This window comes from Pinus tabuliformis, chromosome 4_2 (genome assembly GCF_031772625.1).
Source record: "Pinus tabuliformis cultivar Carrire ecotype Pingquan chromosome 4_2, CPIR1, whole genome shotgun sequence".
Taxonomy (NCBI): domain Eukaryota; kingdom Viridiplantae; phylum Streptophyta; class Pinopsida; order Pinales; family Pinaceae; genus Pinus; species Pinus tabuliformis.
In genome coordinates, this window is record NC_142304.1 from 468,960,003 (window position 1) to 468,977,238 (window position 17,236).

Genomic DNA, 17,236 nt, shown 5'->3' on the forward strand with positions numbered 1-17,236 from the left:
GTTATAAAATGCTCAGTGTTTGGGGTTTGGGCTTTAGGCTTTACGTTTTAAAATGTTATAAAATGCTTAGGGTTTAGAGTTTAGGGTTTAGGGTTTATAAAGTCCTTTTAATAAACACTTAAATAAAAACTACAAAATGCTTTAAAAAATGCTATAAATTTCTTATGGTTTATGCTATAGGGTTTAGGTTTTGGTGTTTAGGGCATATGATTTAGGGTTTATAATAATTTAGTAAAAAAATTTAATAAACACTTCAACAAAACTTACAAACAAATTCTAACATCTTATAAAATTCTTAGGGTTTATGGTTTTATGGTTTAGGGTTTATAGCACTTTGGTAAAAAAATTTAATAAACACATATATAAAAGTTACAAAATGTCTTTAAAATGTTATAAAATACATAAGGTTTAGGGTTTAGGGTTTAGGTTTTAGGATTTAGGATTTAGGCTTTATTATTTAGGATTTAGGGTTTTGGTTTTAGGGATTAGGGTTTATAACACTTTATTAAATTCTTTTAATAAACACTTACATAAAAGTTACAAAACACTTTTTAAAAGGTTATAAAATGCTTAATGTTTAGGGTTTAGGGTTAGGGGTTTGAAGATTAGGGTTTAGCGTTTAGATTTTAGGATTTAGAGGTTTATAACACTTTAGTAAATGCTTTTAATAAACACTTAAATATAAGTTACAAAATTCTTGTTAGAATGTGATTAAATACTTAGGTTTTAGGGTTTAAAACACCTTAGTTAATGCTGTAGATAAACAGTTAAAAAAAACTCGCAAAACATTTTTTAAATGTTATAAAATGCTTTATGTTTAGGGTTAGGGTTTAGGGTTTAGGGTTTGGGATTTATACCACTTTAGTAAATTCTTTTAAAAGGAACATAAAAAAAGTTACAAAACACTTGTAAAAATGTTATAAAATGCTTATGGTTTTGTGTTTATACATTAAAATGGTATAAAATACTTAGGGTTTAGAGTGTAGGGTTTAGGGTTTATAACATTGTGAATTATTTTCATAAACACTTAAATAAAGGTACCTGAATGCTTTTTAAAATGTTATAAAATGCTTAGTGTTTATGGTTTAGGATTTATAACACTTCAATAAATGCCTTTAATAAACACTCAAAAAAAGTTTAAAAACTCTTTTTAAAATGTTATGAAATTCTTAGGCTTTACAGTTTAGTGTATAGGGTATAGGGTTTCGTGTTTAGGGTTTAGGGTTTAGGGTTTAAAATTCTATAAAATGATTAGGGTTTAGAGATTATGTTTTAGAGTTTATAACAGTTTAGTAAATACTTTTAATAAACACTTCAACAAAAGGTTACAAAACACTTGTTAAAATGTTATAAAATGCTTAGTATTTAGGGTTTAGGGACAATTTCGTAAATGATTTCAATAAATTTTTTAATAAAAGTTACCAATTCTTGTTAAAATGTTATATAATTCTTAGGTTTTAGGGTTTAAAACCTTTACTAAACGGTTTTAATAAACCCTTAAAAAAGTTACAAAAGGCTTATTAAAATGTTATAAAATGCTTAGGGTTTAGCGTTTAGGGTTTAGAGTTTAGAGTTTATAAAACTTTAGTAAATTCATTTAATAAACACTTAAACAAAAGTTACAAAATGCTTGTGGGTTTAAAATGTTATAAAATTCTTAGGTTTTAGGGTTTGTGGTGTGGAGTTTAGGGTTTAGGGTTTATGGTTTATAATGCTTTAATAAATTATTTTAATAAACACTTCAATAAAAGTTACAAAATTGTTTTCAAAATGTTGTAAAATGGTTAGGGTTTAGGGTTTAGGGTTTATAAAATATTAGCAAATGGTTTTAATAATCACTTAAATAAAAGTTACAAAATGTTTTTTAAAATGTTATAAAATCCTTAGGTTTTAGGGTTTGGGGTTTATGGTTTAGTGCTTATAACGCTTTTTAACATGTTTTTAAGAAGATTAGGGTTAGGGTTTGGGGTTTAATGTTTAGGTTTTATAACACTTCAGTAAGTGCTTTTAATAAACTCTTAAAAAAATGTTACAAACGATTTTTAAAATGTTATAAAATGCTCAGGGATTACCGTTTAGTGTGTAGGGTTTAGGGTTTCGGTTTTAGGGTTTAGGGTTTAATGTTTAGGGTTTAGGGCTTATAACACTTTAGTAAATTATTTTAATAAACACTAAAATAAAAGTTATAAAATGTTTTTTAAAAGGTTATAAAATGCTTAGGGTTTAGGGTTAAGGGTTTCGGGTTTCGGGTTTAGGCTTTAGCGTTGAGGGTTTAGGATTTTGGTTTTATAAAATTTTGGTAAATTATTTTAACAAACACTTAAACAAAACTTAAAAAATATTGTTACAATGTTATAAAATGCTTAGGGTTTAGGGTTTATAGCACTTTAGTAAATGCTTTTAATAAACACTTAAAAAAAGTTACAAGATGTTCTTTAAAATGTTATAAAATGCTTAGGGTTTAGGGTTAGGGTTTATGGTTTTGGATTTATAATATTTTATAAATGGTTTTAGTAAGCACTTAAAAAAGTTACAAAATGCTTGTTAAAATGTTATAAAATGTTGTGGGTTTAGGGTTTAGGATTTAAAATGTTCTAAAATTCTTAGGCTTCACAGTTTAGGTTTTAGAACACTTCACTAAATTATTTTAATAAAAACTTTAAAAGAGTAACTAAACGCCTTTTAAAGTGTTATTAAATAATTAGGATTTAGAGTTTAGGGTTTATAACAGTTTATTAAATGCTTTTAATAAACACTTAAAATAGTTACAAAATGCTTTTTAAAATGTTATAATTCTTAGGGTAGAGGATTTAGGTTTTAGGGTTTGGTATTTAGAGTTTCGAGATTATAATACACGAGTAAAGTCTCTTAATAAACACTTAAATAAAATTACAAAATGTTTTTAAAATTTTATAAAATGATTACGTTTTAGGGTTTAGGGTTTATGGTTTAGTGTTTACAGTTTAGGGTTTAGGGTTTAGAACGCTTTAGTAAATTAGTTTAATAAACACTTAAATAAAAGTTACAAAATGATATTTAAAATGTTATAAAATGCTTAGAGTTTAGGGTGTAGGGTTTAGCGTTCAGGGTTTCAGGTTTAGAGTTCAGTGTTTAGGGTTTGGGGTTTAGAGTTTAGGGTTTATAAAACATTAGTAAATTATTTTAATAAACACTTAAATGAAAATAACAAAATTATTTTTAAAATGTTATAAAATTCTTAGGGTTTAGGGTTTAGGTTTGGTGTTTAGGGTTTAAGGTTTAGGGTTCTGGTTTAAGGTTTAGCATTTAGGGATTATGATTTAGGGTTTAAATTTTGGGGTTTAGTATTTAGGGTTTAGGTTTTATAAGACTTTAGTAAATTATTTTGATAAACACTTAAATAAAAGTTTCAAAACGCTTTTTAAAATGTTATAAAATGATTAGGATTTAGGGCTTGGGGTTTAGGGATAAGCGTTTGGCATCTGGGGTTTAGGGTTTAGGGTTTATGGTTTAGTAAATTCTTTTAATAAACACTTAAATAAAGGTTACACAATGCTTTTTAAAATGTTATAAAATAAATAGGGTTTAGGTTTGGGGTTTGGAGTTTAGGGTTTCGGGTGTAGGGTTTAAATTTTATAGCACTTTACCAAATGCTTTTAATAAAAACTTAAATAAAATTTAAAAAATGACTTCTAAGATGTTATAAAATGCTTAGGGTTTAGGGTTTATAAAATGCTTAAGGATTAGGGTTTGGGGTTTGGGGTTTAGCATTTAACATTTATAACACTTTATTAAATGCTTCTAATAAACACTTAGATAAAAGTTACAAAACACTTTTTTAAATGTTATAAAAATTTTGGGGTGTAGGGTTTGGGGTTTAGGGTATTGGTTTTGGGATTTAGGGATTAGGTTTTTCTGTTTAAGGTTTATGGTTTATAGCATTTTAGTAAATGCTTTTAATAAAAAAATTTTAAAAAACCACAAAATGCTTATTAAAATTTTATCAAATGCTTAGGGCTTAGGGTTTTACAAAGTTACAAAATGCTTGTTAAAATGTAATAAAATTATTAAGGTTTAGGGTTTATAACTTTAGTAAATGATTTTAATAAACACTTAAATAAAAGTTAGAAAACGTTTGTTAAAATGTTAGAAAATAATTAGGGTTTAGCACTTGGGGTTTAAAATGTTAGAAAATTCTTAGGGTTTAGGGTTTGGGTTTGAGGTGTGGGGTTTAGGGTTTATGGTTTATAATGCTTTAATAAATTCTTTTAATAAACACCTAAATAAAAGTTACAAAAAAGCTTAGGGTTTAGAGTTTATGGTATATGGTTTAGGGTTTGGGTTTTAGGGTTTAGGGATTAGGGTTTAGGGTCTAGAAAACTTTAGTAAATGGTTTTAATAAATGCTTAAATAAATGTTACAAAACAATTTTTAAAATGTTATAAAATCCTCATGTTTTGGGGTTTGGGGTTTAGAGTTTAGGGTTTATAACACTTTAGTAAATGATTTTAATAAACACTTAAGTAAAAGTTACAAAACAATTTATAAAATGTTATAAATCACTTAGGGTTTAGGGTTTGGGGATTTAATGTTTAGGGTTTAAGGTTTAAAACAAACTAGTAAGTTGTTTTAATAAACACTTAAATAAAAGTTACAAAACACTTTTTAAAATGTTGTAAATGCTTAGGGTTTAGGGTTTATGGCTTATAACACTTTAGTAAATTCTTTTAATAAACACACAAAATAACATAAAAGACATTTGTTGATCAAAGCGATTCTAGATTCAATCGTAATAATAGGCTCCAAAATTCAAATGTAGCGAAATTTTGGAGGGTCTTATAGCAACGACAACACTTGTGGACTCACTAGGTGAACTTCAACTTATGTGTCCAGAAATAGCTTTCAGTTAAGGGCCAGACCTTCAGGAAGTATTGATTTCCTCGACCTCCCCTCTTCGACCCAGTTTTACACATAGCATCTCAATTTTCTCATCTTGGTTGGAAGAGAGATAAAACATACACCATATCACAAATGTTTCAATATAAGAAAGGGTAATGTGCACGACAATGTATGATTTTCATAATATGATTTTTCATGTTTGGTGTTGCTCTACTGCCAGCAGGCCTAGACAGTACCCTGATGAATTCACTTCAATAGCACAAAAGTTTCTTAGCTACCAGTGAGCCTGGATAATACCCCGACGAAGTCACTAGCTTCACCTCCCTACACTAGTAGCCTTTCTCTTCTTTCACCCTTTATTTATTTAGCTTAATAGAATTGTGCATTGGCACTTATTTTTTCAATGAGTGGAGGAGGGATCCCGACTTATTGAGAGCAGAGGATGTTTCCCCTTCGAAGAAGTTTTTTTAGGACCTATGATATTGATTTGCTCGCTTAATATTTTCCCCTTTTCCCTTCTCTACTAGACTAGACATGTGCTAACACATAAGAAGACTTACACCAAGTTTAGCAGTTTAGATACTAGCATATGCACGAATCTAATAGGTTCCTTCAAGGTTCTCCTATTGGTCAAATCATATTTTCCATATTTCCTTAACTCAACCTATGGGATTTTCCCAAATAAATAAGGAGACTTAACATTAATACGTCAATTTATTCATGAAAAGGTTTGATTGAGTTAATATTTTCGTACAGAATAATGTAGTGATTGATTCATGTTCATTTGCTTGAAATGTTCTATTTTAAAATGGCTAAATATGTTTATTTTTAAATATGTGCTATGCTAATTTTCATTAGAAATAAAAAAAACTCCTCCTTGCTTCGAGATTATAATCTCTACTAATAGGGTCAACCACGTGAAGGTGTAAACTTATATGCCCCAAAATCTTTTCATTGTATATGGCCTCTTTTACTTATCAACATGCGGAGATGATTTAATTATATTGATTTAATATTTTTAATGATTAATGATGTTAATGGATATTTTTTAAAAACATATTAATTTATTAACATTAATGAAAATAAATTATTATAAAATTTTGCATCAATAATATTATTATTGGTGTGGTAGAAATATTTATTAATTATAGTTATTATATTGATTTAATATTTTAAATGATTAATGATGTTAATGGATATTTTTAAAAAACATATTAATTTATTAACGTTAATGAAAATAAATTATAATAAAATTTTGCATTAATCACATTATTATTGTTGTGGTAGTAATATTTATTAAAAATAGTTACTAATTGTGTTTTTTTATCTTAAAATGTTATTTTATCAAAATATTTATGTTTTGTTGCAAGTTTTCAAATTAACTTATTAATGTTTAGATGGAAAATGACAAATAGGAAGAAAAAAATAAATAATAAGAATAATAATAATGTTGAAAATTTAATTTAAAAATAAAATAAAATTATTAAATAAGATTAGTATTTATATTGTGATTTTTAATTAAATTTATACACTTTCAAAATGATAGAAATATATTTTAACCAATACAATTAAAAAAGAGAGAAAAAATACAAATCTCATTATAATTAAAACTCAATATAATAAATAAGCATTAAAATATTATACAATACAAATATAAGACTTAATTAAATCTATATAAAATACACACCTTCAAGTTTATAGTAAAATTCATGCCTAATACAAATCAACATAACAAACGCAAGGGTTCATTGAAAAAACACATAGTAAACATACTTAATCAATTTCAAATAAACAAAGATACAATATACAATTTCAAATGCAGTGGAATATAAAATTTAAACACACATTCATATACATTGACAAAGCCACCTACACATACAAACATTTGACAAAACATATTCTCACATGTATATGAAATTTCAGACAACGCCTAGAATACAAATTTAAATAAGAAAATATACAATTTTAAATTTTTAAATATCAAACACAAAATACAAATTCAAATATAAAAACACATAATATACAATTCCAAATAAGGAAATACACATCATACAATGTCAATGTCAAGTCAATTCAATGACAGACACTCAAACATGCCATTGCAACATTAAATAAGCTAATGCACAATATATAAAGTAAAACCTACGCACTTATTTACACTATAAAATTAATTACAATCACAATTCAATACAAAAAACACACTATTACAATTTCAAGTCACATATAATACAAATATTCATATATATATCCAATTTCAAATAAAGAAACATACAAAGTACGAGTTGAAATAAAGAAAGATACAATATACAAATTAAAATCTACATTATACATACACATTGAAATTCATAATTAAACAACAAACACATCATTACAATTTCAAACTACATACATATATTCATAAATAAACATTCATACAACCATTCATATATAAGCAATTCGAACAAGCAAACACACAATTCAGCGAAACACGTGGTCAAAACCACTCACATATACATGCAATTAAACACACGATTTCACAATTTCAAATGAATAAACAAAGATGGTACACAATTTGAATTCGAAATATCAACATAAATACATAAAGATTTTCAAAATCAGAAACATATATATAGAAATTTGAATAAGTAGATATGTATCCTACTTTTTAACCAAGTATATATAAGAAGCTAATTCTCTTAGAATATTTGATAAAAGAATAATATATAACTACATCAATATTTACTTTGGGAAAATCCCTTTTCGCAAACTAGAAAGTGAGGTTGTTCCTATAAGTAAATGTGCATGCAATACCACATAAATATTAGAGAAAAATATATATTTTTAACAAGACATATCCAAAATTATCAGTTTCTTTTTTATATAAAAATAATAATCATTTACATTACATATCTAAATAATGAAAAAAAAATTATCAATTTCTCTTTTATATAAAAGTAATAATCATATATATATATATATATATATATATATATCGAAAAAAAAATTATGAATTTATTTTTTATATAAAAGTAATAATGATTTATATGGCATATATAAATAATGAAAACACATTTACCTTCCTTCCCACTTTTCCTAAACCTATATGTAAAACAGTTATTTATGAGTCATTCATAGAAACAAGCTTGCAATAACATACACATCATCAATAAATAAAAAAATATTTTTATTCATGGAATAATCCAAAAAATAATAAACATAATTTAAATAACAATGTATATGTAAAACAATTATTTATGAGTCATTCCTAGAAACAAACCTGCAATAATATACACATCATAAACAAATAAATAGATATTGGTATTCATCAAATAATCCAAAAAATAATAAACATAATTTTAATAAAAATATATATGTAAAACAGTTATTTATGAGTCATTCCTAAAAACAAGTCTGCAATAATATACACATCATAAATAAATAAACAAATATTGACTATTCATAAAATAATCCAAAAAAATAAATATAATTTAAATAAAAATATATAATATGAATTACGATTATATAATGTAACTAATGATATAATTAATTTGATTTTTAAAATGTATGGGAGGTTAAATATAAAACAACATATGTATAAGGCCATTTCAATTTATGTGGCTTAAAGTATCTCTAGGAAAAAATAGTAGGAACGGTAGAATTCCCAAAGAAGGTGAACAACTATACATATATAACTGAGAATTCCCAATTGACGCGAAAGAGGTGAGCTAAGCTCAATAAAATTTGAATAAACCAATAACTCATAGAAGGGAGCTTAGCTGTATGTATATATATTATTAATTTGAAAATGGATATTATATATTAATTTGAAAGCTTAATAAACCTGTGAAAAGAAAGGAAGGGTAACCGCAAGATGATAGAAGCGGGAAAATGGTTACATTACTAAGTTTGAGCAGCAAATAAATTCATCGGTGGGTGGGTTTAATTGACACATAACACAATATACAGAGAAATGCGTACACGGGTAGTTAAGGTGAATCTGAATCCAGAGACATGCATGCATACACAGGTGGATAGAATTGGTATGGTTAAAATTATGGAGGAGGAAACAGAGCCTTAAATGTAAAACTCATTCGTATGGTGGACACATTTGACAAGGAAAGAAAGCCTTAAATCCAGGTCTTGTCAATTTTTTGAGGAGGAAAAAGAGCGTTAAATCCATGGCTCAAAAAATTATTGAGGAGGAAACGTAGCCTTAAATGAAAAATCCATTCAATTTAATAGAACTGGTATGGTGGACACGTCCCATGAGGAAACAGAGCCTTAAATGAAAAATCCATTCAATTTAATAGAACTGGTATGGTGGACACATCCGAGGAGGAAACAGGGCCTTAAATCCATGCCTGACGCACTTGGAACAAGGGGAAAATTATTGAGGAAATAGAGCCTTAAATCCATGGCTGGTGCACTTGGCGCAAGACGTTACCAAAAAAAAAAGGGAAAATAACAACCACCAAACCACAGGTTAAAGGAACAAAGAACACAAGACACAACCATGACACAACCATGGGTTAATATAATAAAGAAGAAGAGGTGTTCTACAAGAAAATAAATTAATAATATAGAGACAACGATGCTTGAATTTCTAAGGGATAGGATAAATTGGTGATGGTAGAGCCAGAGACATGCATACAAGGACCGATTTAAGAAAAACTATGAATTATTGAGGAGGAAGCAGAGGCTTAAATTCAATATAAAAATGGCTAAAGCACCATGTTTAAACTAATAAGAAGGAGAAATATAGATACAAATACCTTAAATTGGGATTAGATTTCATTTCTTCAGCTAAATAGGCTAGGAAACCACTTATTTTCTAAATTCACTCATTTCCTTGCCAATAATTTACAATGCACCCAACAAAAATATAAGGTTATGAAATGGAATTAGTTCTCGCACTAGAGTGGAGATGAACATAATAAACAATGAAATGAAATTAAATAGAATTGAATTCAATCCATACCATTTCTGAGAAATAATTGATCTCTATAATCCCAAAAAACTATTAAACAACTCAACTCAAATCAACTGCCCAGTCCTGCCATTCCCTTCACTTCTATTCTCAGCCTCCTCCTTTCACGGAATGTCACATACTCGACCTAAACATCGATATAAAATAGACCCAAAAATCAAACCACAGACACAAGCATACCAGATTGGGTATAGACATAAAGACTTAATATAGATATATATGGGGATTCCCAAACTCCCTCCCTTCAACGGCTATAAGAGTGTTTTACAACCTCTAAATTGAGGGTCAGGGTTGGAATTTGGATCCCTCTTTACCCATCGTACATTTTTTTTTTAAGTTTTAGGTCTTTATGCTGCCCTTCAAGAAATGTTATGTTTAAAATTTTGTCCTTCCAAAGGTGATGTTTTAATAATAAATTAACGCTTCACTAATAAATGTTTCATTAAAAGCACATATCTATCATAAGAAAAGAAAAAAAAATGACCATAACACATAAATGACTTATTGAATTCTGAAATTTGGTTTGAAATTATATGGAACACTCACAATAAAATCTCCATAACTCTGAAATCAAATGTCCTTGACTCAGACATTCCATAACATGATATTACTAAGGAGTTCTTATGGGACGTATATGATGACCAACAAAGTAAAACTATGAGATGGATTATCCTCTGCATCCTTTCCATTATCATAATAACATGGAATCAACGTGAGGGTCCACCGGGGAGATTTTGTAGTCAGGTAAGTACAATGTATAAAAAGTGTTCTAGTGTTTCATAAGCTTCATGAGCCCTATCTTTCAAACCTTTTAAGTGATATGTTGAGACACTTGCTATCTGGTGTAGATTGTAGTTGAAGTGACACTTCCATTGTTCCATAGGTGATATTGTGACATAGGATAACTTTCATAAGTGAGTGGTGAGTCGGTGACACCGTGACAGATCTCTGGCTAAAACAATCCAATAAAGGTTGGTGGCAAATACACTCAAGGAGAGTAAGTGGGAACAAGCAAGATTGTGGTTCAAAATTATTGTGACAAGGAAGAGGTTTTGTTCTTTTATCTATGTAGGTTCGATGATGCACTAACACACTCATGGATTGATTGTTTAATTCATTCAAGTGATAATTTTAATGATGTTTGCATAAGAGGTAGATACATATTCATTGGATTTCAAGGAAACTATTTGGACTTAGATTCTAATCCAACTTACCCTAATCAAATGAATGAATTGTGAGTTATTGAACGAAATTCCTTCTAAGGAGTATGAAATATATATGATTTCTTCCCCTTATACCTTCTAGGTGACACTTATGGGGATTCAATCATGTTAAGATTGAGCATCTGAAGAGATCTCATCATGAACAAAACATTTCAAACTAAGACAAATTTGTATTGTTGTGGGCACACACGCACACACACACACACACATATACACACATATATATATATATATATATATATATATATATGACATTATTTGATATAAAGTCTCTATTAGACTAGATGCTTATTGATCACTTAGTTTTGTAGACATATATTTAAGGAGACTAGGTAATAACCTTTGTTGAATGGTCTCAAATCCATTTTCCTGGTTGTGTGTCCTTAGGCTTTGGTGCTTTTGTGCCAGTTGTAAGTATCATAATTCCTACTTTAATAAAAATATGTTTCACTTTCTATGTGTGTGCATATTAAAATTCACTTGAGAGCTCTCTTCGATTGGCATGGTCCACTCACATGCACCTCAAGCTCATCAACAAGAAAGTAGATCAATGAAAGGTGAAAAGGGGCCTAAATATATTTACCCATGGAAAATTGAAATCTTGCAAAATTAATTACATAAAAGAAAATAGAGAAATATTGAGAATGTGAAGCCTAGGAATAAAAATACGCAACATTGTTATCTATAAGTATATAATTTCTATTTGTAATAATTCCTAAAGTATAAAAGAGCCAAACAAAGGTAAATTCTTCTCAGTAGAATAATATCTATGTAGAATAATTTCTTCTCAGCACACTTATGACCTTTAGTGTATTTGCTATCACAACTGTAACAAAGCCCTTTTTCTCTTTTTTCTTCCAATTGTTGTGGTGTCAACCTTATATGTTGTGGAAGACTAGGGGCAAAAACACTTCCGTCTTTATAGTTGTGAGTGGTATGCTTCCTGGTTGCCATAATTTTGCTTTCCATTTTTCTTGCTAACCTAAATGCCTTCTCTAATGAATCAGGTTCCCAAAGGCGAACATCATGTTGGATATTATCCTTTAAAGACCCTATGAACACATCAATCCTATGCTCCTCTGGAATATCTTTTACCCTTATGTTCAATTTTTGGAACTCCTCAATGTGCTCCATTACTGAACCCTTTTGTTTGAGACTTATCAATTGGCTAAAAAAAGTGTTGCTTTTTGTATCTTCATAATGTGCTATCAATTCTTCCGTAAAAATTGCCCAAGTGATAAAAATTTTATGAGAGAAAAGCCATTGATACCATACAAACTGATTTGGTTCCAAATATACAGTTGCCATACGTACCTTTTGTGTGTTTTGCACATTATTGAGATCGAAGAACTGTTCCATCTGTAATATCCATGTGGCGGGATCCTTGCCATCAAAGTTCCTCATATCGATTTTCGGAATATGATGGGTCTTAAATCCAAAATTAGATTCTATGGAATCATGATTAACATTACTTTTGTTCATATCATGAGTTTCCTTTACAACCTTTTCACCATTAGTAAGTATTTCTTATAGAAAATTTGTCAAATCTGTCTTTAAATCTACCATGTCTGTCTTCAAATCTGCCATGTCCCTCTTCAAATCTGTCTTTGAATCATCCATCTTAGCTTCCATTCCCTTTATCTTAGATTCCACACCATTTATCATAGATTCCACACCATTTATATTAGATTCCACGCCATTTATCTTAGCTTCTGTTAGCTTTTGTGAGCGTGACATTTGTTGCACTTGTTCTTGTAATTTTGATATATCATGTAGCATTTCTTCCTCTTCTTCATGAGTCATGCTAGAGCTTTCAGGTTCCTTACTAGGTGTTTGCATTTTCTTTCCTCAGGGCATCAGTTACCGATAATAATTCTTTACTATGCCCTTTGAATTCCTTCAAACCCAACTTACACAAAAATTTAAAAAAAACTACACACCTTTTTTCACTTTGTAGAAGCCTGATATTGAATCTGATGTATCTCTGTAATTCCAGATCCTCCAATTCTGAAATTGCGACCTGTAGTAGCCTTCTGTGTCCTCTTTCCAATGCCACAAGTCTGACCCAATTTGGATTCTCCAAGGAAGAGTTATGCGAAATCTCCCACAGTGACTTGATTATAGACTAGTTCAGTAGAGCGAACTTGTACAACGTGCCACGAGTCACTGTTTCAACCTATGGATCTGAAAAATGCATACAAGAAACTACAGTCCGTCCTCTTTTTGTACTTTTTTATGAAATTTCAATCCGATCCCCAGAGAGAATGTTATGACGATTTTCCCCAAGTCACTTGTTTTGAATGTAATTCAGGAGTCTACAAAAAGACCAACTTCCTCAGATCATATCTCCGCAAATATCATGCGAAAAGCTCTGAAATTCGGACCCAAGGTTCAGCGCGATTTCTTCTCAAATGGGGTTTTTTTGCGACTTCTGAAATGTCACAGAAAAAAGTTATAGCGAAAATGCCACGATGACCTGTTTGGAGTAGCGAAACCTTAGAATCCAAAGCTCTGATACCAAATGTTATGAAACCAGCTCAAGAAAAGATAGAAAAGATAGATCAACACCTTAGAATTCAGCCTCTTCGAGGAGCCAACCTCCTTTACATTACATAAATGAACAATTCTTGGATGATACAAATGACAAATTCTCCTTTCTATATATAGGAGTCTAAGGAGTCACAATATAATCCAGCCGACCTAACAATAATAATATAAAGCCACAAAAATAACAATAGAGGGATTCTATGGGGCACAAAAATAACAACATGGGGGTAATAGGGGCACAACAATATAAATAAGGGGTATAACTACAATAGTAATGAGGTAATCACTAGTATTATAGGGACCCAACACCCACCTTCCTCTAGCTTCTCCATCTCCGCATACATCTCCTACTTCCCACTCCCTACCCCCTCCACCTCATCCTCCCTACCCTTATTGTCCCTTACCCTCCCCGCCATTCCCGTTTCTACCTCTCACTCTTGCCCTCCTTCTCAACCACATCCTCCTCCTTCCTCCTTCTAACCCACATTCTCTTCATCTTTCTCCACGTCATCTCCCCTCCCATCTCACTCAACCCTCCAACTTCCTCTATGCATCCTAATTTCCAGTCAACTTTTTCCTCCTCCTCCTCCACCTTCCCTCTCCTCCCATCACTCCTCACCCCACCATCCAACCCCATTCCCTCCTCCTCATCATCCTCCTCCTCTTGTTCCTCCCCTGTCCCATTGTCCTCCTTAGCCTCCAATCCCATTCCCTCATCCTCTCCCCTCAATACTTCTCCTATTGTTTCTCCTATTCCTCCACCTCTCCCTCTCTCTTTCCCCTTCTCCTCCTATTACACCTCATGTCTCTCCTCACTCCCCTCATGTGCGACCACCACATTCCCCTCCTCCACCCACTCCTCCTTTCTCACACCACTCCACGTCCTCCCCACTTCGGCCTCTTCCACTACGCCTCCTAGACCTCCCCCTCCACTTCCTCATCCTCCTATTATTCCTCTCCCTACCTCCCCTCATGCATTCCACCACCTCTGCAACAACCCCTCCTCCTCTATCTACCCCCATTCCTCCTCTTCCTCCCCCACTTTCCTTCTACTCCTCTCCCTCCATTTCTCCCCAATTCCTCCTCCTCTTCTTCCTCTCCCGCCATTTTTCCCTATTCCTCTTCGCCTTTACCTCTGCCTCCTACTCATCCTCTTTACCTATTCATATTCCCCCATTCCTCTTTGCCTTTGCCTCTGCCTCCTCCGCCACCTCCTCCTCAACCTCCCCCTCTTCTTTGATTACTCTAAATCAATTTCTCTTCCCCCTCCACCTCCTCCTCCTCTACCCCTATTCCTCTTCCCCCTCCACCTCTTCCTCCTCACCATCCTCCCCATCCTCCCCCTCCTCCTACTACCCCTCGCACTCCTCTCCCTCTGCATCCTCCCTCTCACTCCCCCACCTCCTCCTTCTCCTCCTCCTCCTCATCACTCTCTTTCCCCTCCTCCCCCTCCATCTATTCCCTCACCTCCTCTACCTGCCCCACCACTGCCTCCTCTACCTCCCCATCATTCCCCTTCTCCCCCTCCTCCTTTGTCACTTCCCCTCTGTCACTTCTTCCTCTACCCCCTCCTCCTCCTATCCATCCTCCCCCTCCTCCACTTCCTCATCCACCTTCTCCCCCTCCAGCACTCCTCCTCCCACTCCAGCATCCACCACCTCCCCTCTTCCTCCTCCTCCTCCACTTCGCCCTCCAGCACCCACCCCCTACCTCCTTCCCCTCCACCAACCACCCTCCCTACCTCCTCCCACTCCATTCTTCCTCTCATATCTATCCCCCTCGCCCCTCTGCCTCCTTCCCCTCCCCTCTTCACCTCCTCCTCCTATCCATCCTCCACTTTCTCCTCCACCTTCTCCCCCTCCACAACTCCTCCTCCCACTCCACCATCCACCATCCCACCCTCACTTCTTCCTCCTCCTCCAGCACCCACCCCCTGCCTCCTTCCCCTCCTCCAGCCACCCCCCTGCTCCTCCCACTCCATTCTTCTCCTCTTTTCTCTCCCCCTTGCCCCTTTACCTCCTTCCCCCCACCTCTTTGCCTCTTCCCCCTATTTATCCCCCTCCCTCCCTCCCCCCCCCATCCTCCTCTCCTCCACATCCCCCTCCTCCTCCCCCTCCTCTCTTACACCACACCTAGACCTCCCCATCCTACCCTGCCTGCTCATCCCCTTCTTCCTTTGTCCCTTCCCCCTCCTCTTATTCCCCACTCCTCCACCATCACCTCCTATTCCTCCAACTCCTCCCCATCGCCTACCTCCCCATCCTCCCTCGCCTCCTCCTCCTCCACCTCTTCCTCCCCCACCTCCCCCTTTTTCCACCTCCCCTTGCCCCTCCCCCTTGCCCCCAGCCTCGCCATCTTCCCCTGCCTCATCCTCCTCCTCCTCATGCCTGCTCCAACTCCTCCCCCTCTGCCTTGTCCTCCACCTCCTCTAACTCTGTCTCCCCTACCTCCTCTGCCTCTTCCCCCTCTGCCTCCCCCTGCCTCCTCCCCCTCCCCCTTCGCCTCCTCCCACTTTGCCTCCTCCTCCCTACATCTTCTACCTCCCCCTTTGCCTCTCCCCCCCCCCCCTTCACCTCCTCCTCCTTCACCTTGCCCTCCCCACATCCTCCGCCTCCTCCCCACCCCGCTTCCTCCCACAACTCCTCCTCCTCCTCCCCCTCCTCCCTCTCCTCTACCCCTCTGCAACCTCCTCTACCTCCCTTCCCTGCCTCAAACCCTCCTGTGCCTCCTCCACCTCCTCCTTCTCCCACTCTCCTTCTCCTCCTCCACCTCTTCCCCCCCTCCTCTGCCTCCCCCGCCCCTCACCTCCTCCTTCTCACCCTGCCCCTCCACTTCACCATCTCGTCCCCCTCCTCTACCCTTGCACAGCCTCCTCCACCTCCCTCTGTCAATACCCTGCCTCCACCCCTCCTCTACATACTCCACCTCCTCCTCCTCCCGCACCTGCTCCTTGCCCACCCCCCCACTACTACCTCCTCCTCCTCCCGCACCTGCTCCTTGCCCACCCCCCACTACCTCCTCTCGCTCGCTTCCTCCTCCTCCATCTCTTCCCACTCCTCCTCAGCCTCGCCCTCCGACCTACCCCTCCTCCCCCAATCCTTCACATTCTACCTCCTACCCTGTCCCCTCCTCCTCTCCCTCCTCCCCTTCTCCTACCACACCTCCTTTGCCTCCACCCCTTTTTCATCCTCCACCTTGACCCCACTCCAATGACTCCTCCCCATCACCCATCCTTCACTTGCCTCCTCTTCCTACTCCTCCTCCCCCTCACCCTTCCCCCACCCACTTCCGCTTCCCCCCTCCCTTCGCCTCTCTCCTCCACACTCCCCCACCTCCTCTGCCTCCCCCCACCTAGCCTCCTCCCACTCCTCCAACTCACCCCTCCTTCCACTTAACCCCCTGTGACCTGCCCGCCATACCCCCTCCACTTCCTCCCCCCTCCCTTCTCCTCTACCACCTCCTCTTCCCCCTCACCTTTTCCCCACCCGCCGCCTCCTCCTCCCCTATCCCCAAACTCCTACACTTCCTCCTCAACCTCTGCATATTTGCTCCACCTCATCCTCTCCTCCCCCTCCTCCACCCCCACACCCACCACCTCCTCCCACTCCCCCACGTGCTCCCC